Source organism: Heptranchias perlo, chromosome 2 (genome assembly GCF_035084215.1).
Source record: "Heptranchias perlo isolate sHepPer1 chromosome 2, sHepPer1.hap1, whole genome shotgun sequence".
Lineage (NCBI taxonomy): Eukaryota > Metazoa > Chordata > Chondrichthyes > Hexanchiformes > Hexanchidae > Heptranchias > Heptranchias perlo.
The window spans coordinates 14200777-14213969 of NC_090326.1; positions in this window are offsets into that span (position 1 = coordinate 14200777).

Sequence of the window (13193 nt, forward strand, 5' to 3'; positions counted from 1 at the left end):
AAAATCAGGGACTGAGGAATATCACACAGACCATTAAGATATTCATCCGCTGCTATTAATAATAATTCTAGACTGTAGTATTTATCACATTTTATTCTTTTTGCTTTCAATTTACTGTGACTGACATAGTATCTATACATTGCTTGTTAATTATTGGAATGTACAGGCTAATTACTATGTTTAATATCATTAATCATTTTTTTGAATGACTGACAAAGAAATAATGAAAAACTGGAAACCAGATGTGTAAGTCGGGGAGGTTTTCATCAGAGTTAGAATTCAAGGTCACTGGAGATGGGCTGTGCTTTTACGTTTGACAGTTTCTGTCACTGTGAGACACCTTGTATTTAAAGCCACTGTGAGCCTTGCAGGATGTTGATAAGAAAGCCAAATGGAAACAAATACAAAATAACATCGTTCAGACTCACTTTAGTTCAATTTTAAGCTTTTAATTTGTCTTTTGTTTCGAACAGCAAAAGCTAGAGCTCCAGAGGTGCATAACCTAGGCAACAAGACCAGTGGATTAGCCATGTTGAAAACTATACTGCTGATACGTATTAAATCTTCAAGGTAATTTGAGAATTAATAGAAGCTTCCATATATTTAGAAAACATCAATGTAAGGGCAACAGGTGTGAGCCGAAAGGGCTAGAGGATCATATTCCTTAATAATGTGAACATAAGTAAAGTTTCAAAGAGAGGGAATGATGGATGTAGAGGAGAAGGTAGACTGGAAGAGTCTAGAAGAGAAGGAAAGGCGGACTGGGGGCTTCTTTCCTTCACTACCAGGCATCTCCTTAAACCGTTCTCCCCACTCCCCTCTACCCTCACCTCTAATAACACGTGCAAGGAGCTCATGGACTTCTTCTACACCAAGATAGAGACAATCTGTTTGGCTGCCCCTGCAGCTTATTCCTTTCCCCTTGTTCACCAATCCAAACCGCCCCCTCAAGCCTAACCCTGAGCCGCCATCTCTCTCCCATCTTCCCCCAAGCTCATCTCATCCATGAAACTCACCTCCCACTCCCAGTAAATTGCTGACCATCCAACATCCTTCCTTGCCCCATGCTAGCTATCATTGTAAATGTTGCCCTCTCCTTGGGTACTGGCTCGCTCCCTTTCAAGACCACAGCCATCACTCCTTCCTCTAAAACTCTACCCTCACCCTCCTCTGTCCTGGCAACTACCGTCCCATCTCCAACTTCCTTTTCTCTCCAAAGTCCTTAAATGATTTGTCACCTTCCAGATGGGCACCTGGAACTCCCTGTTTAAATCCTTCCAATCAGCTTTTCATCCCAAACAACGCGCGGAAACAGCCCTAACTAAAGTCATGAATGTCATTCTCTGTGATCAGACTGCATTATCCCCCCTTGACCTCTCTGCAGCCTTTGACAGGGTCGATCTCACCATCCTCCTCCAACACCTATGCTCCATTGTCCAGCTCAGTGGGATTGCCCTCACTTGTTCCCACTCTTACCTATCCAATCGTAGCCAGAGCATCTCCGGTAATGGCTTCTCTTCCCGCCCCCGCACCATTGCCTTTGGATTCCCCCGAGGATCCGTCCTTGGCTCCGTCCTCTTCCTCATCTACATATGACCTCTTGTTGACATCATCCACAGACATGGGGTCAGATTCCACATGTACACTAACGACACCCAGCTCTTGTCCACCATCTCGCTCGACACATCCACTGCCTTTGTGTTGTCAGACTGCATGTCCAACATTCCAGCCTTGGATGAGTCGCAATTTCCTCCAGCTAAACATTGCTAAGACCGAACCCATCACCTTCAGCCCCCACCACAAAGTCTATACCCTTGCCATCGATTTCACCCCCATCTCCAGCCACTGTCTGAGGTTATAGAGTCATAGAGTCATAGAGTCATAGAGTTATACAGCACGGATAGAGGCCCTTCGGCCCATCGTGTCCGCGCCGGCCATCAGCCCTGTCTACTCTAATCCCATATTCCAGCATTTGGTCCGTAGCCTTGTATGCTATGGCATTTCAAGTGCTCATCCAAATGCTTCTTGAATGTTGTGAGGGTTCCTGCCTCCACAACCCTTTCAGGCAGTGAGTTCCAGACTCCAACCACCCTCTGGGTGAAAAAGTTCTTTCTCAAATCCCCTCTAAACCTCCCGCCTTTTACCTTGAATCTATGTCCCCTTGTTATAGAACCCTCAACGAAGGGAAAAAGCTCCCTAGTATCCATCCTATCTGTGCCCCTCATAATTTTGTACACCTCAATCATGTCCCAAGGAAAACAAACCCAATCTTCCCAGTCTCTCTTCATAGCTGAAGCGAATCAGACCATTCACAATCTTGGCGTCCTATTTGACCCTGAGCTGAGTTTCCAACCCATGACCTTTTCATCATCAAGACCACTTACTTCCGCCTCCGTAATGTCACTCGTCTCTGCCCCTGCCTTAGTTCATATGCTGCTGAAACCCTCATTCCTGCCTCTGTCACCTCCAGATCTCCTGGGCGGCCTCCCATCCTCAACCTTCTGCAAACTTCAGCTCATCCAAAACTCTGCTACCCGTATCCAGATTCACAGCTAGTCCCATTCACCCATCCCCTCTGTGCTCGCTGACCTACGTTGGTTCCTGGTCCTCCAACACCTCAAGTTTAAAATCCTTATCCTCCTGTTTAAATCACTTCATGGCCTTGGCCCTCCCTACCTCCGTAACTTTCTCCAGCTCTACCATCTCCTTTCTCTCCTCTCACTCAGGCGTCTTGTGCATTTCCCACCCTCTTTATCCAAAGATTGGAGGGTGTGCTCTGAAATTCCCATGCTCTGGAATTCCCTCTATAAACCCCTCTCCCCCTTTCACACCCTCCTTGAAACCTACTTCTTGGACCAAGCTTTTGGACACCCCCTCCTAATATCTCCTTCTTTGGCTCGGTGTCAATTTTTTCCTTATACCTATGTGAAGTGTCTTGGGACATTTGTTTTTATGTTAAAGGCATTACATAAATGCCAGTTGTTGTTGTTGATTGCACTTTGCAGTAATTTACAATCCATGTAAATTCACCGTCAGCTATTATTGTGCTATTTGATGTTCTTGCTATTCCATCACCTTCACTTTGAATATATTCAAATAAATTCTAATCTCTATGTTCACCTTGGTAACAGTGTGACAAGACCATATATATTCATCACACATTAATTGGAAATTACTAACAAACAGGTCCTAAAGTTGTTCACATGTTAAATGTTCTTCTGTTTTGCGAAACAAGACCCATACCTGTGCCCTGAGATATCCGACTGATTTTGCCTTCCTGTTGTACTGTAGTGTTTTGCCGGTTGGGCAGAGTGCAGAATAATGATTTTTCTACACCCCCAACCATGTTGGATCGTTCATGGAGACAACTAATTCCCAAGTCATTGCTTTGTAGGCTATGTGGTAGTGCTATTTGTATGAGTGGCTTGCTCCAAAACACAATACATACAGGGAAATTACTTTTCACAGCTTTTGAAATGTTTTGTATAGTTTAGTATTCATATCAAATAGCCATATCCCATCTATAGTATCAATGAATAAGCATTAGTCTGGATTACAGTTCAGACTGGAGGGCAGTAGAGATGAATATTGTCCCCTCCACTTTATAGAAGTAACTGATTGGCTGCTTTAGAAGGTATTTGATGCGTAAGAGACTTTTATTTGCCATACAACTTTCTCCCTGATTTTCCCCGCTTCCCCTCCTCTCCTGGAGATGGTAATTCACAGTGAGCTGTGTACCAAGAGATTAGCTAACTTGCTATCATTTATGTGTCATTTTGGGCAATGAGTGTTGATTGGCCTCCAAAGCTTCCTTGCAGATGGTTGTGGAGTTACCGCATGCTGTATGGTGGCTTGCAAGTTTGCAAATCTCTGCTACACCATTGCACATGTGTTGGTGCTGCAGATTATCCAACATACCTTGCAGGGTCTGGTGCACATTCTCAAAAGACTTCATAAAATGCTTTTGCTAGATCCCTGCCTCAGGAGGCTGGGCTGTGACCTATGACCTATGACCTTTCCTCTGCTGCCACCTCCACTTGCTCCTCATCTCTTGCAGGGTCTAGCTCACCCTTGAACCTCACTCTCTAAGTCCCTTGGGATGCTTGTATCGGAGATGATGTCTGCCCCAGATGGAGAGTATGACAGCATGCTATATAAGGCCTGTGCCTTCAGCATTGCTTGGATCTGGAACTCATAAGTCCCTAAAGAAGCACAACTAGTCTGGACATTGGCAATGAATTAGAGATGCCATGATCCTGTTGACAACCATTATTTCAAAGTATTACCAGGCTTAAATTAACAGGATCGTGCTATGAACAAGTCACACCTGAGACTACTACACAGGTTGTAACAATTCAACTGATTTGTATAAAAAGGCAGCACTCAATTAATTGGGCAAGTGATTTAGGCGAAGAGTAGACTGCCCAAAATATCTAATGCACTGAAGACCTCAAGGGAAATATGCACAAACTCCAAATAGTTGCAAGCAGACTTTGTGGATATCATTGGTTGCAGGCCCTAGTGTAGAGCATGAAATTATGGGATGGAGAAGACAGCAGATTCACTGCATCAGACAATGAAGTCCAGACTACAATCTTCCTATGTTTATAAGTACTGAAACTTGGCCGAGCAGCCAGGTTTGAATCTTCTTCTATAATGTGGCAAATGCAAGTTAGGACATGACATTAGTCAACGTTGTTTTGCTTCCTCATAGATCAAATTATTAGAGTTTCTTATTGAAAATGACTCCCTTTTTATGTAAATGATGCTCCTGCTTCTTAATCTTAGAAGTGTGGACAACAAAGTAATTTTGTCAGTGTTCAGTGAACACTTGAAACCATTGAAGGAGTGAGCAAGTGTTGATATGTTCATGAAGTTGTACTGGTTACCACACTGGGGGTTATATTGAATAACCCCCGAAAACGGGTGCTGGGATCGCGGTGCGCAATTAACCTGTGCTCGTTGGTTGCGATGCAGGCAGCACGTAACATTCGTGCTGCCTGGTGATTTCTGTGATTGCTGCGTGCAAGCCAGTGCTACCTCCGCTGTTGATTGGCTGCATGCATCAGTAGGGGGCCCCAATATTGGGAGTGGCTAGCACTACTTAAAGGCAGCCTGCACCTCTTAAAGAGGAGGTGCACTGTGGCTACAGGACGTGCTGGAAGTCCATTGGGAAGTAAATCTGTGTTGGAATTTTGTGAAGAATGGCTGTGCCTGCGAGAGAGCGTGCATCGAGGTTCTCGGATGATGCACTAGAGGCCTTGGTGGAGGAGGTGGACAGAAAGAGGGGCATCCTTTATCCGTAGGGGATAGGAGGCCTTCCAGACATATGCTGAAGAGGCAGTAGGAGGAAATAGCGGATGAGGTCACTGCCAGGAGCATAGCACCACGAACGTGGATGCAGTGCAGGAAGAAGTTCAATGATTTGGCACGAGTAGTCAAGGTAAGTGAGTTCAACTACATCACTAGCCTCATCCACTGCTCCATGCACGACACCCCCCATCACCCACCTGCCAACTAACTCTTTCAATCAGTACGCAACCCTACAAATCAGATGCTGCGTCTCACCTTCACACATTACCATTCAGGCAAGCCGCACACCCACAACTCACAGAGTGGCAGCTATTCAACCATGACAGCCATACCTCCCAAACATCTTGCAGGACAATCACTGACACACGTCCCTCTTTCTTGCAGGAGAAGGTGGCGCATAACAGGAGGCAGCAAGAAAGAACTGAGGGAGGACAGGTGCGCCAACATGTCCCCTCCCCCATGGAGGAGACAGTGCTATCGATCATTGGGCGGGCCGTCGCTGCGGCCACTGGCAGCACTGGAGGGATCGATGATGAGGGCCTCTACGTACCTAATCTTGCTTCCCACATCTCCCTCATCCCACAATTTTTTTCTGACTCACGTGCTGCAGATGGTGTGAGTACGCACGTCTTACTTTCTCCTCTTCAAGCAGCACAACTTAACCCGTGTCTCTTTGTCATTTCAGATACCCAAGAACTGGAACCGACCCAGTCAGAGGAGGCAGAGGAAGAAGACAGTGATGATGAAGACACACCGTCACTCGATCTTACACTTACAGCCACCAGCTCAGAGAATGAGACTGTCTGTACTTTGGAGGCTAGGATAGAGGAGGGATTTGCACGTGGTGAGACACCGGGTACAAGTGTGCAGGAGCCAGGGCGGGGGGAATGGATACCACAGATGCCAGCTCACCAGAGGGCGAGGTCACTCACTAGTCCTGCTGCAGAGGGGTCAGATGATGACTTCGATGGGCCAGGCTACAGAAGAAGGCTGATGGGCCTGCAAATACTTGGTGCACTGGAAAACCTGCCAGAAAGCCTGCGCACAATGCCAAAGGGCATGGCAACTGCATCACTAGCCTCATCCACTGCTCCATGCACGACACCCCCCCATCACCCACCTACCAACAAACTCTTTCAATCAGTACGCAACCCTGCGAATCAGATGCTGCATCTCACCCTCACACGTTACCATACAAGCAGCTCCAACTTGGCACAGGGCTTTGCGCAGAGCTTGGAGCCCATCCTTTCCCACATGGAGTGGGTGGTCACCTCTATCAGCACACCTGTAGAACCCACCATGATACAGCATCTGATGACCGATGATTCAGCTTCCATTGCAGCACAAACAGATGCCACAAAAGCCTGACTGCTGCCTTGGAAGCTCAGACTACCATGTTACAGGCTCAGACTGCTGCTATCATGGCTCTGGGTACCTCAGTGGAAAAGGACTTCCACCAGGGCATCACAGCAGTTCAGCAATCTGTTCTGCAGCAGATCACCAGGAGTGCTGAGGTGCCATGGGAGACGAATCTGCTTATGATGACAACATTCCTGCTCCCACCCCTGCCACTTCACCAGTACCCTTGTTGCTGCCTGTCAGTCAGCCAGGTCAGGCTGCTGCAGCCCAGGCCGAGACAGTGCAATCTGAAACCAGGCCCTCCCGGCCCAGAGCTGCTCAAGGTCATCCTCCAAGGCCATCTGCACTCTCCTCAACTGAAGGTCAGCAGCCTTCCACCACCCATGCTCCAGCCACTGGGGATGCACCTCGTAGGCGCACTAGGCTAGGTAAAGGCACACGAACAACAGGCACTAAGGGAATGCACAAGGGTGAATAGTATCATTTTGTCTGAATCATTTCATGTGTACATCTACAAATGTGGTTTTGAATTTGCATTTTGTGTTGGTTTTCATTTCTGCAATGAGCTGAGGGAGGAAGCAATGTGTAATCTTGAGGACGATTTGATGGTCATGTGAGAGAGGAAAGGTAAGGAGTGTGGGACTGTTGGTGAATGGGGAGGTGTCGTTGTGGTTACTGGTATCGCTCATTAATCATCTGATCACACAGAGCCTGGGCAGACAGGGCCTGTCTATCTTGCTGCCTGTCTGCCTCTGCCTCCACTTCCTATTGCACTTCATCCTCCTCTTCCTCCTCTTCCTCTGGCTCAGGTTCTCACCTGATAGGCAGTGGTAAGGGCTGTCCCCTCATAATGGCGAGGTTGTGCAGCATGCAGCATAAAATGACAAGTCTCGATACCCGCTCAGCTGAGGACTGCAGGGCTCCTCCAGAGCGGTCCAGGCAGGGGAAGCGTTGCTTGAGGATGCCTACGGTATGCTCGGTGATGTTCCATGTGGCTGCATGGATCCCGTGGTAGGTCTGCTGTGCATGTGTGCATGCTTTCCTGACAGGAGTCATGAGCCACTTCATGAGGGGATAGCCCTTGTCGCCCAGCAGCCAGCCTTGTCGTGCTGGTTGAAATATAGGTGACACGCTTGTCTGCCGCAGGATGGAGGAATCGTGACTGCTGCCAGGGTAGCGGGCATTGACCTGCACGATGTGCAGCGTGTGGTCGCACACCAGCTGCACATTGAGGGAGTGGAATCAATTTCTGTTCGTGAATATGCCCGAGTTCAGATGAGGAGCACGCCTGGCAATATGCGTGCAGTCAATGGCACCCTGCACCATGGGGAAGTCTGCAATGCGGGCAAACCCTCGTGCTCACTCCCGCTGCTTGTCTCTGGTGAGAGGGAATGAGATGAATCTGTTTCTGAGTGCGTACAGAGCCTCAGTGACTTCCCTTGTGCTGCAGTGCACTGCAAACCACAAAACACAAACAGCCATTAACAGTAGGGCAAGACCAGCCAGACTACTCTCTATATAATATTGCAACTTTATCCAAGTATAGGAAACTTCCACAAACACGCACAATTGTACCAGCAGCCAGAGTAACTAATCCAGCAAGTAACCTGTAACTCCAGCATGGGGTCCTTCATGCCCTTTAACACCTGTTCAGCTGTGCGAGGTTAGGGCAGTGTGTTGGCTGGAGTGGGGAGTTCGAAAATGCCGCCTGTCGCACACTGATTCACGTCATAATCTCCCTACTCCACTCGCTGCCGGCGTTCGTTAAGTGTGCGTGCACAAACACCTTTATCAAGATGGCGTCCTGCGCACTTCACATCGGAAGTGTGCGTGCGCATCTAGGACGCCATTTGCGGGGCTTAGGAGTCCGCATAGCGCCTACACAATGGGCGTTACACGGCCCAATTTCTCCCCCCTGTTTTGTAGGACACACCATGCTATCGTCATATACCAGAGCCTGTGATCAGAAATATCAGAGCCTGTGATAAGAAATGTAATATCTATAGCTTCTTTGCTAATACACAAAAGACACGATACCCCCTCTACAAATCAGCTGTTCTTGGAACAGGCATTTTGGATAGTTATTGAAGTCAGCGTTATAGATAGGATCTGCTTTATTTATTTTTGTTTTATTTAAATAAATTTGTAATGGTGCCTGACTTGTGTCTGTAGCAGTCCTGGGCGTAGCAGATAAATAGCTTCCAATAGATTTGTATTGAGTTGTTTAAATCAAGTTGCCTAATTTTAGATTTGCTGACATTTTATGACTGCTGTAAATAACTCACCACCTGCTTGCAATTTCTTGTCTGCAACAATCCAACTGAATGAACCAAATTTAAGCTGTGTTCCAGCACATTGATTTGTGTTCCAGCGCACTATCATAGTATCATAGTAGGTACAGCACAAGAGAAGGCCATTTGGCCCATCATGCCTGTGCTGGCTCTTTGAAAGAGCTATCCAATTAGTCCCATTCTGTTACTCTTTCCCCATAGCCCTGCGATTTTTTTTCCCTCCAAGTATTTATCCAATTCCCTTTTGAAAGTCACTATTGAATCCGCTTCCACCGCCCTTTCAGGCAGTACATTCCAGATCATTGCAACTCGCTGCGTGAAAAAAAATGTTTCTTCAGGTCACCTCTGGCCCTTTGGCCGATCACCATAAATCTGTGTCCTCTGGTTACCAACCCTTCTGCCACTGGAAACAGTTGATCCTTATTTACTCTATCAAAACCGTTCATGGTTTTTGAACACCTCTATCAAATCTCCCCTTAACCTTCTTTGTTCTAAGGAGAACAACTCCAGCTTCTCCAGTCTCTCCACATAACTGAAGTCCCTCATCCCTGTTACCATTCAAGTAAATCTCTTCTGCAACCTCTCTGAGCCCTTGACATCCTTCCTAAAGTGTGGTGCCCAGAATTGAACACAATACTCCAGCTGAGGCCTAACCAGTGTTTTATAAAGGTTTAGCATAACTTCCTTGCTTTTGTACTCTATGCCTTTATTAATAAAGCCAAGGATTCCATATGATTTTTTAACAGCCTTCTCAATTTGTCCTGCCACCTTCAAAGATTTGTATATGTACACCCCCAGGTCTCTCTGTTCCTTCTCCCCTTTAAAATTGTACCATTTAGTTTATATTGACTTTCCTCATTCTTCCTACCAAAAAGCATCACTTCACACTTCTCTGCGTTAAATTTCATCTGCCATGTGTCTGCCCATTTCACCAGTCTGTCTATGTCCCCCTGAAGTCTGTTACTATCCTCCACTTTGTTTACTACATTTCTCGGTTTTGTGTCACCTGCAAACTTTGAAATTATACCCTCTATACCCAAGTACAGGTTATTAATATATATCAGAAAGAACAGTGGTCCTAATACTGACCCCTGGGGAACACCACTGTATTCCCTCCAGTCTGAAAAACAACTGTTCACCACTAGTTTCTGCTTTCTATCCCTCAGCCAGTTTTATATCCACGCTGCTACTGTCTATTTAATCTCATGGGCTATAATTTTTCTAACGAGTCTATTATGTGGCACTTTATCAAATGCCTTTTGAAAGTCCATAAACAACATCTACCGCACTACCCTCATCAACCCTCTCCATTATTTCATCAAAGAACTCAATCAAGTTAGTCAAACACAATTTTCCTTTAACAAATCCATTCCGACTTTCATTTATTAGCCCATACGTTTCCAAGTGCCAATTAATTTTGCCCTGGATCATTGTCTCTAAAAGTTTCCCCATGACCGACATTAGGCTGACTGGCCTGTAATTATTGGGTTTATCCCTCTCCCCTTTTTTGAACAATGGTGTCATCCTCCAGTCCTCCAGTACTGTCCCCATATCTAAGGAGGATTGGAAGATTGTGGCCAGAGCCTCAGCAATTTCCACCCTTACTTCCCTCAGTAACCTCATTTGCATTCCATCTGGACCGGGTGACATTTCTACTTTGAGTACTGCCAATCTTTTAAGTACCTCCTCTTTATCTATTTTTATCCTATCCAATATCGCTGCTACCTCCTCCTTTGCTGCTACAATGGCAGCACCCTCTTCTCTAGTGAAGACAGATGCAAAATATTCATTTAGTACCTCTGCCATGTCCTTTGCCTCCACAAGAAGATCTCCTTTTTTGTCTCCAATTGGTCCCACCCTTCCTTTGACTACCTTTTTACTATTTATATGTTTATAAAAGACTTTTGGGTTTCCTTTTATGTTAGCCACTAATCTATTCTCATATTCTCTCTTTGCCCCTCTTACTCCCTTTTTTATTTCTCCTCTGTACTTTCTGTATTCAGCCTGGTTCTTTATTGTATTATGAACCTTACATTTGTCAGAAGCCTTCTTTTTCTGTTTCATTTTAATCTCTATATCTTTAGTCATCCAGGGAGCTCTAGCTTTGGATGCCCTTCCTTTCCCCCTCGTAGGAATGTGTCTACTCTGGACCTGAACCATCTCCTCCTTGAAGGCCTCCCATTGTTCAATTACTGTTTTGCCTATCAATTCTTGATTCCAATCCACCTGGGCAGGATCCTTTTTTAACTCGCTGAAATTAGCCCTCCTCCAGTTAAGCATTTTCACAGTTGATTGTTCTTTGTCCTTTTCCATAACTATTCTAAACCTCATGATATTATGATCACTGTTCCCTAAATGCTCTCCCACTGAAACATGCTCTACCTATCCCACTTTATTCCCCAGAACTAGATCAAGCAGCTCTTCCTTCCTGGTTGGGCAAGAAACACACTGTTCTAGAAAATTCTCTTGAACGCTTTTCAGGAATTCATTGTTTCACGCTCTGATGTGTGTTTCATGCTCTGATGTGTGTTTCATGCTCTGATGTGTGTTTCACGTGCTGATGTGTGTTTCATGCTCTGATGTGTGTTTCATGCTCTGATGTGTGTTTCACGTGCTGATGTGTGTTTCATGCTCTGATGTGTGTTTCACGCTCTGATGTGTGTTTCACGTGCTGATGTGTGTTTCACGCGCTGATGTGTGTTTCACGCGCTGATGTGTGTTTCACGCGCTGATGTGTGTTTCACGCGCTGATGTGTGTTTCATGCTCTGATGTGTGTTTCAGCACGCTGATGCGTGTTTCACGTGCTGATGTGTGTTTCACGCACTGATGCGTGTTTCAGCACGCTGATGCGTGTTTCACGTGCTGATGTGTGTTTCGCGCACTGATGTGTGTTTCAGCACGCTGATGTGTGTTTCGCGCACTGATGTGTGTTTCATGCTCTGATGTGTGTTTCATGCTCTGATGTGTGTTTCACGTGCAGATGTGTGTTTCACGTGCTGATGTGTGTTTCATGCTCTGATGTGTGTTTCACGTGCTGATGTATGTTTCATGCTCTGATGTATGTTTCACGTGCTGATGTGTGTTTCACGTGCTGATGTGTGTTTCATGCTCTGATGTGTGTTTCACGTGCTGATGTGTGTTTCACGTGCTAATGTGTGTTTCATGCTCTGATGTGTGTTTCACGTGCTGATGTGTGTTTTACGTGCTGATGTATGTTTCATGCTCTGATGTATGTTTCACGTGCTGATGCGTGTTTCGCGCACTGATGTGTGTTTCACGTGCTGATGTGTGTTTCGCGCACTGATGTGTGTTTCACGTGCTGATGTGTGTTTCATGCTCTGATGTGTGTTTCACGTGCTGATGTGTGTTTCACGTGCTGATGTGTGTTTCATGCTCTGATGTGTGTTTCACGTGCTGATGTGTGTTTCATGCTCTGATGTGTGTTTCATGCTCTGATGTGTGTTTCACGTGCTGATGTGTGTTTCATGCTCTGATGTGTGTTTCATGCTCTGATGTGTGTTTCACGTGCTGATGTGTGTTTCACGTGCTGATGTGTGTTTCATGCTCTGATGTGAGTTTCATGCTCTGATGTGTGTTTCATGCTCTGATGTGTGTTTCACGTGCTGATGTGTGTTTCATGCTCTGATGTGTGTTTCATGCTCTGATGTGTGTTTCACGTGCTGATGTGTGTTTCATGCTCTGATGTGTGTTTCACGCTCTGATGTGTGTTTCACGTGCTGATGTGTGTTTCACGCGCTGATGTGTGTTTCACGCGCTGATGTGTGTTTCACGTGCTGATGTGTGTTTCATGCTCTGATGTGTGTTTCAGCACGCTGATGCGTGTTTCACGTGCTGATGTGTGTTTCACGCACTGATGCGTGTTTCAGCACGCTGATGCGTGTTTCGCGCACTGATGTGTGTTTCGCGCACTGATGTGTGTTTCAGCACGCTGATGTGTGTTTCGCGCACTGATGTGTGTTTCATGCTCTGATGTGTGTTTCACGTGCTGATGTGTGTTTCGCGCACTGATGTGTGTTTCACGTGCTGATGTGTGTTTCATGCTCTGATGTGTGTTTCACGTGCTGCTGTGTGTTTCACGTGCTGATGTGTGTTTCATGCTCTGATGTGTGTTTCACGTGCTGATGTATGTTTCATGCTCTGATGTGTGTTTCACGTGCTGATGTGTGTTTCACGTGCTGATGTGTGTTTCACGTGCTGATGTGTGTTTC